General features: G+C 40.5%; 1 protein-coding gene across 2 annotated transcripts in view; it reads right to left on the bottom strand.

The window, feature by feature from the left end:
- The window catches only part of Dock11 (dedicator of cytokinesis 11), a 187,577-nt gene that overhangs the window by 132,079 nt on the left and 38,911 nt on the right, over positions 1 to 16,587 (bottom strand). The window lies entirely within an intron of this gene.

The following is a 16,587-nucleotide window of genomic DNA, read 5'->3' as shown; positions in this document are numbered from 1 at the left end:
CCAGCTTTGCTATGGCAAGCAAGAGTCCTGGAGATGCTGAATTCTGCCGACATGGCATTAAAGGGTGAGGTTTCAGGAGGTAAACTCTGTGGCCTCCTGTTGTACAGTTAAGTGAGCTGACCACTGATAGAAGAGCCCCAGCCTAAGGGTCATGTTATAAGGAACAGAGCCAATAAAGACGAGAAATCAAAAGATGATATAGGAAGAGGAGTAATACTACTAATAATGATAGCATCAAATGGGTTCTTTTAAAGTACTGTATTTACTACTTATTCATGCATATAAGGTGTTTTGATGAAGTCCTCACCCATTCTCTCCTTTCCAATTCTTCTCCCATCTCCCCCACGTCATCTCTTAACTTCCTGTTTAAAATTTCACTGAGTCCACTTAGTACTGCCTAATATGTGCATGGGTGTGGGACCATCTTCAAAAGCATGAAATGGCTTCTCAGGGCTTATGTCTCTGAAAAAAAAAAGCAACTCTCCCTTGCTCAGCAGCCATCAACTTTGCTAAGTACTTTCTGTATATGTTCCAATGCAATGCTCTAACAACCTATGAAATAGGCATAATCAATTCTCCCATATTAGAGTTGAGAAAGAGGACTTAACTAAGGTTAAATAAATCTTCAGAGTCAAAAGTCAACCCTAGGTCTGTGCCTGTAAAAGACTCATTCTTTTTCTCTCATGCAGTCTCTTCCCCCACTCAAAAATACAAAAGGATATTAATATGCAAGGACTTGAACTTAGATTATTCCACTACGTACCTGCCTATCATTTTCTTTCACTGAACATACCATGATCTATTTTTACTTCTCTGACTATTCAAAGACAGGGAGCTTCCTACAATAGAAGACCTAAGCCTGTGAATCAAATGTCATCTCTATGATTAGTAAAGGGAAAAGGACGACCCTACCTTTTCCTCCCAGCAAGATTCAGTTGTGACGTGCTAGCACCAGAACCAAGGAAAAGCTGTAATTTGTTCACTGCACATGGTAGACATCCAAGCATTCATTATATAACGAGCTTTGAGATATTCAGACTCACTTAGAACCATGTCTTGACATGCATTCTAAGTAATTACACATTAGTTGTTTAAACAATATTTGTTAATAATTTCTACTAAGGATGTTTTATTTAAATGAAATTATTTAACTTGTATTAATAGAAACTGAATACAGATTTACGATGTTGTAAATTAAGTCTAGATAGTTGGCTCAGTGGTTGACAGTATTTGTCTTGCAAAGGACCCAGCACCTTCATAGATGCTCACCAGTTCTTCAGGCATCAGACTTGCATGTGATGCAAAAAAACACTTATATAAAAAATAATAAAATAAATCTAAAAATATTAAAGATATATTAAATCCTCACCACAAAGAAGTGACATATGAAGAAATAAATATGATTAACATGGTTGAAACACATATAATATATACATTTTAAAATATTACATGTATCCATTAGTATGTACAATAATTTCCATGGTTTTGTGTGTGAGCTGGGTGTGATGGTGCATGCCCTTAATCCCAGAACTCAGAAGGCAAAACCAGGCAGAATTCTGAGTTGAAGGCCAGCCTGATCTTCAGAGTGAATTCCAGGTCACCCCAGGCTATATACTAAGACCCTGAAAAAAAAAAAAGCTGAAAAGGAAGGTTGCGATATCAACCTTCATTATGTCAATGACAGAGCATTTACCTAGTATGTAAATGGCCCTCGATTCAATCCTTACTACTACAAAGTTAATTAAAATAAAAATATATTAAAACTAGTCCAAATTCAATGTGTAACCTGTTGAATTAACATCTATTAACTTCTCTGTATAGGAATTTCACACACACCTGCTTCAAGCAACTTAGCAAAATAACAAAACAAAAAGAAATTCTTTTGGCTTTTTCATGTCATGTTAATATAAAAAACCCTATGACAAACGGAAGCATGTGTTTAGATGTAAGCTATATGCCTTGTAGAAATGAAAGCAACAGTTTCCCCACATTTTAAAGGACACTTTTAAAAAAAGGTTTTACTTTTCATTTCAAACTGATTCAACCTAAGGTTCTGAGTTGTCATTTCTATTTCCTCTGTCACTAGGCGCAGGATATTTACTAGGAAAATCAGAGTAACTATTCTGAGTACCCCAACACAATGGCTCTCAATTTGGGGGTCACGTATTCCATATTCTGCCTACCAGATATTTTTATTATAATTCAGAAAAGTAGCAAAGTTACAGTTATGAAGTAGCAACAAAGATAATTTTACGGTTGAGTGTCACCATAATATGAGGAACTGTACTAAAGGGCTGCAGCGTTAGGAAGGTTGAGAACCGTGCTCTAACAGAAGTCCTGGACCTTTGAAAAAAACGAGAGGCAACTGAAACCCTCTATTTCCCTTTCCAGTGGGATTAAGTCATCATAGAGAAGGAAAGGTTGGATCTATGGGTTGAGTAGTAGTTCTCCCCAGCCATCATAACCTTTATTGAGTTTGCTTTTCATTTTTTTTCAATCATTCTATCATTAGACTTCTATGGTTATCAAAGAAAAACATCTAACTACACTTACAGACTTTTCATGGGGGTGGGTTTGATCAAAACACATTGTGTGTGTGTGTATATATATATATATATATATATGTATGAATATTCATAAAATATTTTAAATTAAATATTAAAAAAATGAAAGCTGAGTAGGCCCTTAATCCCAGCATTTTGGAAGGGAGAGGCAAATGGATCTCTGAGTTTGAAGCCAGCCTGGTCCATGATGAGTTCCAGGCCAGCCAGGGCTCCTGTCTTCAAAACAATAAAAACCAAAAAAAAACAAAACAAAAAAAAAAAACCAAAAAATAAATAAAAAGGAGAAGAAGGAGGAAAGAAAAAAGAAACAAAAGAAGGAAGGAAAGAAAATGGACTTTTCTTTCATGTTTGTGATTTTTCCTTTTAGTTTGGTTTGTATAATAATTAGCCTACAAAGACTTTTTTTATAACCCCAGAAACCTGCATTATAATGAACAAAACTTCACCAATCCTTCAAATAGCAGCAAGGCCCCACTGCATGCTCCTCTACAGTTCTGTAACAGTGTTAAACAAAAGGCAAAGGCATTTATTTATACAACCTGGAGTGAAGTGAGCACATGTTTCAGTCTTGCCTTCCTGAGGAGTGACAAGAAAAACTGCAGCCTAAATCTGGAACCTACTCAGTTTTCACCAGGGAAAAATAAAGCGATCTGTCTGTCAAAGCCCTTATTCACTGAGCCATAAGTTCCCTTGAAATAACTTGGTGGTAGTAGTCTTGTTTTGTTTTGTTTTCCTTCTGTTCATTTGAAGATCACTTTGCATCATTAAGAAAGCACTTGAATCTGCATCCCACTGACCTGACAGAATGTCCATCATGTACATACATAAATTACTATCATTTTAACTTTATACGTGAGGGGAGTGGCTCAGAGGCTCATCATTCATCAGCAGAATCATCATTATAACCAGTCAAGTTCACACTCCTTCTTCTTGTCAGGCTGGAAATGGGACTTTGTTTGTGGCGGGCAAGTGCTCTAGGACTGAGCTACACTGCAGCCCCAAACCATACCTTCTAACTCCTGATCCTGTTTTCCTTTTCTTGTCAGTGTTGCACAAACTGGATGTATTTGTATACAATCCTCAAATCAAATATGTTCATTGAGACTGGAACTGTAGCTCGGTGATACAGATATACAGATATAATATGGTATTATGTGAGACCCTGGGCTCAACTTCCACTCTAAAAACATCTCCATTGAGATGCATTTATTTACTAAAAAGCCTTCTGAGACTTCTGTAAAAGACAATAAATCATTTACCTAATTCTAGTATTTAAAAAAAAAAACTTTCAGTAATCATTTTGGAACCATGACTTGAGATGTATGTAGTTCATGGGTTTCATGCATATTTAAGCTGCCTAAGTGGAATTCTTGATGGCCTTCAGTGTGTAAATCCTAAAACTAGGAAGAAATGCACAATTCTACAAATTGAGACCATCTTATCATTGTTAGTACGGGGGAAACAGGGAAGTCATCAGTATAGATTCAGCTGCAGTCTTGGTAAAAAGACTGGAAAGAATGGACCCCAACCAAGGGTCTCTCTACAGCAACACAACTTGGACATTCTTCTTTGTGGCAGCTCTAACACATCCAATGTGCTGTTCTTTCATCGTTTTAACTATACATGTGCAAAATACCAAGTCTGTAATCCCCAAGTGAGTAAATACAGATGTTACCACTATAGTAGACATTGTGACTCCTGATATTGACAACTCACTCACTGAATGTTGCCCAAAATACACATGACTAGTTAAGTATATATAATTTACCATTAGAAACAGAAGCACAAGCTGAGCGTGGTGGCGCACGCCTTTAGTCCCAGCACTCAGGAGGCAGAGGCAGGTGGATTTCTGAGTTTGAGGCCAGCCTGGTCTACAAAGTGAGTTCCAGGACAGCCAGGGCTATTACAGAGAAACCCTGTCATGACCCCCCCCCCCCCCGAAAAAAAAAAAAAAGAAAGAAACAGAAGCACAGATCCATCCATTTAACATACAATAAAGTGGCCTCAGAAATGGCTCAGCAAGTGAAGCACTTGACACTCAAGCTTGACCACCTCAGATCTGGGAACCCATTCAAGGCGGAAGAAAACAACTAAAACCTACTCTATGGAGCTGTTTGTTCTCTGACTTGCACATGCACACCATAGCACATATGAACAACCGGCCACACACACACCATGCATGTATGCAATAATCACAATAAACAAGGATAAAAATTAAAAAAAAAACAAATAATCTCATGTTTCTCTGGAAACATCACAAAATCAGCCAGACTTAACTTCTGCTTAGGTATTATACTAAAGGTCATGAGTTTACCAGTAAATCTTCTATTTTAGAAACCAGTTGTCTTGAAGAATTCAGAGAATGTGTCTTCGGCAAGTCTAAAGTGAGCACTGGCTGCAGAGATTCCCTTCTTTATCAAACACTGGGAGGGAAAGCAGAAAGCTTAGAAATGAGGGTGGAATGGGGCCAATTTCAAACCTTCACCACCAACAAGCCATGTTGCACACTAGGTTTCAGTTTAATAAAGACCACAGCAACAACTGGCTTAAGACAGTGATTTTTGTCCAAAATTTCTTTTTGTGTGTGTGATTTTGAGACAGTGGCATCTGAGTTGTATGGTTTTGTTCTTTTGTTGTTGGTTTACAGAAAAGGGTCTTCCTCTGTAGTCCAGGTTGGCCTGAAACCTACTAGGTATCCCAGGCCAGCCCCGAATTCATGACACTACTCCCAAGTGCTAGAATCACATTCTCTTATGGATGATGACAGTGCAAAGGAAGAAGCACCATATTCAAAAGGAGATAAGTCACTCCATCCCCTTCACTTGGAACTTTCTACACTCCCCTTTGTCATTCTGCTCTTCCTTCCTTTTAGCCATTCAACAGCAGTTTCTAGTGTTCTCTCTTGAGAATATCTTAAAATAACCCTCTGTACTCAAAATGGCCACTGGGGGAAGGCAATTTCCTTCCAGCAGGAGAGAAAACAAAGCACGTTCAAGTATGTGACATATTAATGGGTCCCCACTAAGGGCTAGACACTGTGCTAGCTATTGGTGATGTGGACACAAAAAGAATTGGACCTCACCCTTAAGAATCCTCTTAACTCACTGTGCAAGGCGGATAAACCTAGACATCTGACTTGATCCTAGAAGCTGTCTTAAAGCCACACTTGGTTTCTGCATACCTTCCAATGTCTAGTGTAGCTTCTAGCAAAGTGCTGGCACAAACCACATTACACACATAAACATGGGAATCCATCTATTACCATTTATTTCAATCAAAAGCCTTCATTGCATGAGGGTATGTAGTATGTGATCAGTTTTTGCATTTCTACTTTTGTTCATAAACTCAAGGAGAAAGCCAGGTGTAATGGCACCCCTGGCGTCTTAGCACTCAGAAGGCTGAGGCAAGAAGATGGATGCATTTGAGGCCAGGCAGGAAGTCCTTATCAATGCGCGCATGAGCGCGCGCGCGCGCGCGCGCGCACACACACACACACACACACACACACGGAAAAAATACCCAACAACAGAAAATCAGATTTTATCAATTTATTATTCCTATGGATGTGTATTCATTTGTGTATGCTTGTTCACATGTGCGGACACACTTGTGTGTGGTGGTACAAGTGCACATGCATGTAGAGGTCCCATGTTGACATCAGGTGTCTTTCTTGATTATTCTCCACTTTATTAATTGAACCAATTCAGCTAGTCTGGACAGCTAGCCCCTTGGGAATCCCAGGTCTTGGCCTACTGAAAGGGCTGAGGTAACAGACAGGTCACTAGACTGCCTAGCTTATATGTGGGTGCTGGGGATTCCAACTCAGATCCTCACGGCTGTGTGGCAAGTGCTTTGCCTACTGAGCCATCTCCCTTAGGCCTTACTATTTTTGAGCTAGCCTAGCCTGCCTCTTCTCTAACCCACAGTACTCTTCCCATTGATTGTGGAATGCACTTAGACACAGCTTTGCTTTGGCACTCAACTACTTTGCGGTTTAGTTTGCTCAGCAGAATCTTCTCAGCAGAGATGATGCCTTGCACTTTGCTTCATAGACTCAGCACCATTATGCAAACTGTTAAGCACTATATGTCTCTTCTTTTAACTCCCTGAAAGAAATCCCAGGAGCTTTTCTTCTTTTTTATGTACATTTTACATATGAGGAAAGTGAGGTTTAGTACAATATTGATCTTAACCATAATATGTACCCAAAAGCCTGTGTGCTCTAAACTCAACAGATACTTAGTATTTCTTCATTCTTGATCTTACCTACCATGTTTTGTTTCGCTCAATGAACTTTGCATTTTATAATTTTCTAGAACTTGGAAGCATGGGATTTGGGGGATTGTTTTCATTTTATGTTTGTTTGTTTTGAGACAGGGTATATCTTTGTAGCTGTAGCAATCCTGGAACTTGCTCTGTAGACCAGACTTCTCTTAAAGTACAAAGACCTGTGTGTGTCTGGCTCCAGAGTGCTGGGATTAAAGGCATGTGCCACCATGAGATCTTCCCTTCTGACCCTGATGATGCTGAGCATGGCTGACTGGGAGAGCTAGAATTGTAATTGGATAAGGAGTTTTGCATTTCTAGGCTGTTGCTTCCAATTTAGCATTTGTCTTCAATGAGTAGGGATTAACACCTTGGATCTTTTACTTTGAGGAAAGGAGCTGGTAGATTCAAGTGGGGAAGAATCAAATTACCAAAAAAAAAAAAAAAGTAAGATATTGTCAAGGGACCTGTATCTAATTCATCTCAATATCCTCCACGGAACCTAGCAGGAACCTAGCAGAGCGGTGAGAACTCCAAAGCCAGAGGCTTTTGTGGTTCCTGGGGATAGCCAGCTGTACAACACAAAGAGGCTGGTCTTCGGTACAAGCTTTCCAAGCCAGAGGGACAGGATGTCAATATGAATTTCCACCCAAGAGGACAGGAGAGCCAACAGTCTTCAGAACTGATTTTCAGTTTCCAGCTTTAAGGAACTACTTACAACTCTAAAAATCCACAAAATGAGACTTTGAAGGTACTTAAAACTGAACATAAAGACAACTGGTGAAAAATAGGCTTACCTATCCCTCCCTATTTTACCCCAATTTTAGAACTTTAACACGGGAAATTTTTAATGCAAGAGTATTTCCTCTTTCCAAGTCTACTTGCTATTTGTTTTGAGAACTAGTCTGAAAAAGTAAAAAAAAAAAAAAAAAGATTTTATTCTAATGAGACAACATGCTCTATGAGAGGCTTAGCTTGCTTTACAAATGTTTTCTTTACTGCTAACTCAGATATTATGCAAATAGCCCATATTCTCTCCACAGGAGTAAGCAGAATGCCAATGAACTCTCTACCCCAAAACTTCACTGTAGCCAGTAATTATACCTTAACTCAACCCACTGGCTCTCAGGCAAGAACTGATTTGGATTCAATTCCTCCTGACTTGGTATTCACTTTGTGCTAATAAGTTTTAAATGACTCAAAAGCAAGACAGGAAGAAGGGGAAATGAACAGAAGGGCTTGAGGGAACGGAGAGGATGTCAATATGAATAATACTATTTTGATTTAACACCATTGTTGATAGGAGAAAAATGCACCTTGCCAAGACATAACAACTTTTCGGAAAAATCAAAAAACAAGTTCTCAAGACATACCCAAATATGACAAACAATCTATTCAGTGCTTATCAACTAATTTTAACCTGCCTGGATGTCTGTGATCACCACAGAGTTACTAGGAGCAGGGAGCCATCTCTAACACTCCTGACTAGTTGGGAAACTGAGACAGAACTATGTAAGCCCTGGAATTCAAGGCCAGTTTTGACCTTTAAAAATGTTCTCACTAGCCATGTGCTGGTGGTACACACCCTTGATCTTAGCACTTGGGAGGCAGAAACAGGTGGAACTCTGTGATTTGGAGTCCAGTGTGGCATACAGAGTTCCAGAACAGCTGGGGCTACACAGAGAAACCCTGTCTGAAAAAACAAAGCAAAACCCAAAACAATAAAATAGAATTCCCTCTGACCTTCCCCTTACTTTTAAAGAGAGTCATGGCATACTTTGCATTCTTCAGTAGAAAAAAATCCAAATGTACAAATGTTCCATAGATTTACTGTCAGTAAAATAGTGAACACCTGAACATCATCTGAACCCTTTAGAGCATGCAGCCACATGTCATTTCCTACATGAGATTGCACCAGAGATCTGTCCACTTCATTAATTTGGCCCTGACAACGAGTAAAGACAACTGAAAGGTCCCAGTTTGAAAATGAATCTTGGGGGCTGGTGAGATGGCTCAGTGGGTAAGAGCACCCGACTGCTCTTCCGAAGGTCCAGAGTTCAAATCCCAGCAACCACATGGTGGCTCACAACCACCCAAAATGAGATCTGACGCCCTCTTCTGGTGTGTCTGAAGACAGCTACATATAGTAAATAAATAAATCTTATAAAAAAAAAAAAAAGAAAATGAATCTTGAAAAGGAGAAAACGGCATCTTGTAGCAAGTCTTTCCCATATTGGTCATCTTGGATCTTACTTCCCTCCTTCTTCCTTTTTGTGAACCCCTCCCACTACTAGAAGTCTGTACCGCTACATGGGATGCATGTACACAGTAAAAGCTTCTTAGAGAAATAGAGGCAAAGTTTACATCTGTAAAAAGTTGGGAACTTCTCTATTTCTTACTATTACAGGACACAGTGACCCAGTCGACGTTAATCCTATCTCTCCTACTATAACTCAATATGCACACCTGCCTCCGTTTGGCCCTGCATTTCCCTAACCTAGTGACCTGTACACACACACCCTGGGCAGATTTATTATCATACCCACACTGTTTTAGCCTAAATTAAATACTTCCCTACTAATATGTTTGGTTTGATTCATCTTACAGCTTATAGCCCATCATGGAGAAGTCAAGACAGAAACTGAAGCAGGACCATGGAGGAACGCTGCTTAGTGACTTGCTTCCCACATGGCCCATTCAGCTTGCTTACTCATACACCCCAAGGCCACTTCCCCAGGGGTGGCCCCACCCACAATGGGCCAAGCCCTTCTAGATCAATTATTAATCAAGAAAATGTTCCACAGGCTTTCTTACAAGCCATCTTGATAGGAACAGTTCTCAACTGAGGGCCCCCTTCTCAGATGACTATTGCTTGTGTCGAGATAGCAAAGCTAAACCAACACACAGAGAAAGGAGACTTGGAATATTATGAGTCAGGACCTATGAAGCACTTTTTAAATACCTAAAGTATACTGTGGGATGATGAAGCCCAATTTCTATGTATGCCAAGATTAACAAAACTTAAAAAAGAAAACTAAAAAAAAAAAAAAATTACCTACCCAGTTTCACTTCCTTGTACATACAGAAAGGTAAAAACCCAGGGTCTCCTAAGAGATAGGTTCCCTGTACAGAAACCCAGTTGCTCATTAGCACAGTTAGATTTTGATGTCTGAGGAGATCCTACACCTCACTTAAAATTTTGTTGACCAACCTGTTACAAAAGTGAGGCTCCCTCCCTGGTCAGTCATCCCCTGAGAATTCTTCTAGGGCACTGATAAAACAAAATGCAAAATATTTAATTTAGTCACATGTACTAACCAAGCATCAGCCATGGGCCAGGCAGTGAGCTACAAAGTGCTGAAAGATGGACAAGACGCAGATGGGGCTCTTAGTGACCTCATGAACTAGAGGGGCAGACAGCCATGCTTTCACACAGAGAGCATGGCAAGGGCTATGATGGTAGCATGTTAACTTTTCCTGGGTGGAGATAAATATGTATTTATTTCAAGTAGGACAACAGTGACAGAACAGAAAATGGATACCACTAAATTCAAGCTTGGTGAATCAAATGAAATCAGTTTGAGTTACCTACAGGAAGGTGGGTGAAAAAGCCCAGTTCCTGGCAATATTTAACTAGTTATATACCCTGGAGACAGAAAGCAGGGCCTTGGGACCCTCTCCTGTACAGCCACAGGAGCCCTCCTTCCACTCAGCGAGGGAACATTAGCTCCTGACAGTCTCATGTAGGTAATTCCAGCTGTTCAGATTTTAATACCGCAAGGGCCATGTTATGGTTGGAAGGTAGGGCTTCTCAACAGATAGAGATATACAGAGAGTAGTAAGGGAGAGATTCATTCTGCTGGTGAGGGAGAAAAGAAGCAGTTGAGCTGATCCCTGGATGACAGGAGATCATCATCCCAGAGCAGGCAAGGTGAATACAGGTAGCATGTGGAAAGCAGTAAACAGAATGACATTGAGTACAGAGAGCTTAGAGGGCTGTGTTTGTGAGTCTGCTAATGTTCGGCAAAGGGGAAGATGGATGAGATGAGCTAGAGATGTCTGTTTATAGAGAGCCACATTCATTAAGAACATAATCTGTGACTAGTTCCTCATGTAGAAGTGGGGAGCCAGCAAACAGTTTTCTATTTGATTGGTTGGTTTTTTTTTTAATTTTTGTTTGTTTTGCTGCTGTTGCTGTTGTTTTTAGCAAGAGAATGACATGGACAGATGTTTTGCTCATATTTATGCACTGAAAACCAGAAAGTTCACAGTAATGGAAATTAATCCATAAAATGACAACATAGCCTGAACATGTGCCCTACTGTATTTATTTTTCAGGAGCAATACACTGAATCATGGGAGACTGTTTATTAGAGCTGTGTACACAACTCTAGAGGGAAAGCAAATGGGAACTTTGCATGAAAAATCTTTCTTTTAAAGGACACCAAGAGAGTGCTTGCACCTATCTCCCCTGTGACAGACTAAATTAACCCAAACATTTTATTTTGAAAAGATCAACTACCAATCTGTGACTTATTTTGTTCCCAGCACCTCTTTGATGGCTAATTCGATTCAAATCTGTTAAACTTTTCCCGAGATGAAGGTTGGTTCACAGATTCCTTTCTTTACACTCCTTCCCAGAACCTACAGAACAAGACCCAGACTGCCAAGAAGTGTGCTAAGACACTTCATGAGCTGGCCTCTAGCCCTATTCTCTAGCATATGCCCTCTAACTACAGTGGACAAAACTCTTAGTAGCTCACAGGATCTCATTTTTGTTAATCCCGATTCCTCTGATCAATTTTCTCCTCCACTACACTGGGAAACCTGGTAAAGATAACTGATGTATCCAGGTACATGTGGCCAGCCTCTAATACCAATGATACTCACTGGATCCAATGATACCCCTTAAAGCATAGAACAAGTATTTTACTTCCTTTTCCATCCTAGCCCACCATTCAAAGGTTAAGATGCAGTTAGTACTCATCAATTTTCTCCCTTTCACTCCCTACCAAGAGAAAGCTTTGTGATTGTAGGTTGTTGGCCTTGGTCACTGCTGGGTTCCAAATTCCCCCACATTATATCCTGAATGGGTGAATAAGCAAACTGCAGATTCACTGCCAACATCTTTCTAACGCTCAGCAGTACAACTGTCCTTCTCTTGCAGTCTTCTCAAGATGAGCACTCACTGAAAGGCACTCATTAGTGCCTGCCCCACCCATCTGAATAGCATGAACATCATTCACCCATTACTCTCAGTATACATTCATAGTACTATATATGAAGTTCTCAGAAGACAAGGCATACCTACACAAAGAAACCACATGCTGGGCAGTTCCAAATGATGTTGTCTGTTTGAGCTAAAACTGAGAGGGAGACTATGATTTGAGCAAAAGTCCCAGATGTAGTGCCTTTCTTCCACCTGAACAATCAAGCAAACAATCAATCAATCAGTAAGTCAGTCATTTTCTATGTTTCTGCCTCCTGCTCTCTCTCCCCCATGTTGAGTTCACATTTAGTCTGTGTGCTGAATGAACATGCCCACAAGAACATTTGCTGATTTCCTCTGGCTAAAAGCACTCCAAAGGACAGTCATATTTATTCAGAAAGCAAAGAAGGCTTTTGCTACAACAAACACTCCATCATGCCCTTACCTAAGCATTCCCCCTTTGCAGTGCCCACCCCACCCCTGGCAAATTCTACAATGAGGACTGGGGATATCTAGAGGCCTCTGCCTATAGCATTGACAGAAATGCTATCTCAATGACAAAATACTGTCCTTGAGAATGCTCTGCACCTTCTCTCTTACATATCCTTTAGCTAGAGGACATAATTGCCATGCTTTCCATGTGCATTAGGGTCCTGCTTTTATTATCAGTTGAACTGGAGCCTAAAGGCTGACAGTGCTCTCATTTAGCTGTTGTCATTTTTAAACTGTAGCTACTGTTGACATTGCTCTAAGACCAAGATCAGCCTCCCTGCTGTCTTCTCTTCTGTGCCCTATTCCTAGGGGGAAATCTCAACTTGGTGTTCACAGGCTTCCTCAATGATTCCAGTTCTAAGCTTAGCCCAAGCTTTAATTCCTTCAAAGTCCCCTATACTCTAGGCACCTGTGACACCAACCTAAAACAGAACAGGAAAGAAAGAGCTAGGGGATCCAGCTATGACAGCGCAGTTGTCTAGAAGAATAGGAAACTTGAGGTTTTGTGAATGGAGAGAATTCACTGACAACACCATGTGTATAACACCCTTCAAGAAGGGTCTGAACTTTCAGCAATTTCAAAAGAATGTGAGACCCAAGAAAGGTTAACCCCTACTATGCTAACTTTCTTATAACAAGCTGCATTATATTATGTGAGAATTTCTGATTTTCCATGATTGTAAAAGTGATACACGTTCACTGAAGAATTTTTTTGTTTGGACTTTTTGGTTGGTTTGGTTGGTTTGGTTTTTTAGAGAAAGGGTTTCATTGTGTAGTCCTGGGTGTCCTGGAACTCACTCTGTAGACCAGCCTGGTCTCAAACTCACAGAGATCCGCCTACCTCTGCCTCCTGAACATTGGGATTAAAGGCATGGCTCACCACTGCCTGGCTCACTGAAGAGTTTTTAATCCAAAAGTACAACTTAGAAAATAGAAGTCAGCCGGGCCATGGTGGCACATGCCTTTAATCCTAGCACCTGGGAGGCAGCGGCAGGTAGATTTCTGAGTTTGAGGCCACTCTGGTCTACAGAGTGAGTTCCAGGACAGCCAGGGCTTCACAGAGAAACCCTGTCTCAAAAAAAACAACAAAACACACAAAAAAGAAAGAAAATAGAAGTCACTCACTCACTTAGAAATTCTCCACCTCTGTGCTCACACTGTTTGCTGTTCCTCTATTTTATTTCTATTGGATTTCAAGTTGGTATCAGAGAAACTTTTAGCATAAAAGGAATTTGGGATGAGTGTTCAAAAAAAAAACCCCTCCCTTTAAGTTCCAAGATACATCCACGAACACACTCACTATGTGAATGCCATATGTTAGGCAAGTAAAGGGTATACATTTAAAAATTCAAGGCATTATGGTGGGCATGGAAGTGCTCCCCTGTGATTTCAACCGTTGGAAGGTGGAACCAGGAGCAACACAAGTTCAAGGGGTGTCAGGGACACTTAAGGATCCCTGTCTCAAATAAACTTTCTAGGATTTCTGTAGGCTATGTGAATCCCTAGCCTACCAAATAGAATAGTTTCACTTAAACTGTCTGGACTTGCATCAACTGGGGGAAAAAACAGAGACAGATGGTAGCAATAATCCAATTATAGACTTGGAGAGAAGCAATTAGACTAAGACAGTTTTGTTAAAAAAAATTAAACATGCATTTTATTATTATTGACTGATTGATTCTATTGAAAGAGAAAGAGTCCATCTCTTGTGGTTAGAAACTGGTTCTTTCCTTTGAACATCTGGTTTCCAGGGATGTCAGGCTTGGTGACAGGATGTCAGGCTGCCTAAGCATCTCATCCACCCAATGCTCCTATATTTTAGAGACAAGTTATTTGTGTATGTGCGTGGCCCATGTGTGGAGATCAGAGGACACCTTGTACAAGTCAATTCTCTCTTTCCACATTCTGGGTCCCAGGGATCAAACTCAGGTCATTGAGGCTGTCAGCCAGCAACTTTCCTTGCCATGCCATCTCAATGGTCCATAGAAGTCAAGTTTTAAAATGATACATTTCCCTTTACTCCAGAAATGCACTCATGATAAAACATACAGTATATTTTGTGAGGTAAGCCCCTTATTTCCATCAGTAATATTAGGGAGTAAGTGTATGGCCTCCTGTGTGGGTGTCTTTTAGGGATATCCATTTGGTACAGTTAGTTCACCAACATATTTCACAATCAATATAATTCTGCCAAAAGAGGATTATTGATTTTCTTGGAGTAAGTGAGAGATTTATTGCCATTTATGTCTAAGTTGAGATTTCCTCTCTTTTCTCCCCCCCCCCCATCACCTTCCCCTCCAGTTTGTAGTACTGGGGAGGAAATGCAGGATCATGTGCTTATTGGGTAAGTTGATCAACAAGCTACACCGACAACCCAATAGTACCCTATTTCTTTCCTTTTTTTCTTTTTTTTTCTTTTGGTTTTTCGAAACAGGGTTTCTCTGTATAGCCCTTGCTCCCTGGAACTCACTTGGTAGATCAGGCTGGCCTCGAACTCAATACCCTATTTCAAGAGGACTGGCAAAGACAGTCCTTTCCAAAAGTCAGGCAGTGCTCATGCAAGTGCTGGATACCTTTCAACAACATTCAGCCCATTCCCCTGCTAAACTGTTAGTCTTCCTTCCTTAGACACCAGGCAGTTTCTCTGAAGAAGAATCCAGAACTCTGTCAGAAATAATTCTAAAGCACTGGGGAACCCAGCATCACCCAGTGTAGGCACCATAGGCCCCAGCCAGTTCAGGGACTTACCCTGCTTTCTCGTGAATTCCAAGACCTGACAGTGAGCACTTTCAATCAGTCACAGGCAATCAGTCTCCTTCTAAGGAGACTTCTAAAGCTCCAGAAATAATTTTTCCTGGCTCAGAAACCCATTGCCAAACTGTCCACTAGAAGGCCCAGAGAGAAACACAGGAGGGCACAGCAGAACCACTCAGAGCTGAAAGGATTATTAAGAGTCCTCAAAGACATGTGCCTCAGCTGCAGGGCCCTGTGTGTATTCTGACAATAGTCAGAGACTCCCTGACCCTGCTATACACTGTTCATGCTATTCTAGCTGGAGCCAGCCTTGCTGACCCCAGCTTCTCTGCTCTTCCTTGCAGCTGCTCCCATGGTGTGGCTGGAGCCCAAGAACCACTGCTGCTGAGGACAGCTTTAGTGACAGAATGCCTGCTGTGGAACTGTGTTTGCCCCAGCTCGGAGGCCTTTTCTATTTTTCTTCTAATAGGGGATGAAGACTGGGAAGGCTCAGTAAGTAGATGTCAGCATGCCACTTGAACAGGAAGTGGTAGAAAATGACTGTTAACCGACAAAGGCTAAGTGGTTAAATAAAATATGGAGAAATTAAAATAACAGCTTTCCTTAGAGTTGTGGATGTGATGTGATGTGTTTTTTTTGTTTGTTTGTTTGTTTTGTTTTTCCTTTCAGTGTCTGGTTTTCCCTCAGAGACTTCTAATACTATGTATTTCTGGCATAGTCCAAAGACATACAAGGACTGGATTTGAGGAAAGATTATTGTGGGGAATGTCTATATACTGTTTAGTTTCCATTTTCACTCTTTTATGGGCACATTTCAGTGGCAGTAAGTACATCCCATTGCCATATGCAGTGACGCACATCTCTAACATCAGCACTCAGGAATATGAGGCAGGGGATTTATGAGGTTGAAGCCTCCCTGGGATACATGGTGACACCTTATCTCAAAAACCAAATTTTGAAAATAGAGTACAGTCTTTTTTCTGCAGTCAGCACTACTAATTTCCATACGTTAAATGGTATCAAACAGAAACTCCATATTCATTAAACACCACCTCTCTGCTCTCTCTGTTCCTCCTAACCTCTGATGATCTCTATTTTCTATTGCTATGTATTTGCCTTGTCAACATATCTCATATAATTGGAATTGAACAAAATTGGTCTGTTTCTGTCTGGTTTTGTATCATTTGAATAATGCTTTCAAGATTCACCCATTCTGTCATTACATTAGAGTTTCACATTGTGATTAATATTACTTTCTCTCTCTCTCTCTCTCTCTCTCTCTCTCTCTCTCTCTCTCTCTCT

Source organism: Mus caroli, chromosome X (genome assembly GCF_900094665.2).
Source record: "Mus caroli chromosome X, CAROLI_EIJ_v1.1, whole genome shotgun sequence".
NCBI classification, from domain to species: Eukaryota; Metazoa; Chordata; class Mammalia; order Rodentia; family Muridae; genus Mus; species Mus caroli.
The sequence above is the reverse complement of the archived record's forward strand: the minus strand, read 5'-3'. Positions and strand labels throughout refer to the sequence as shown.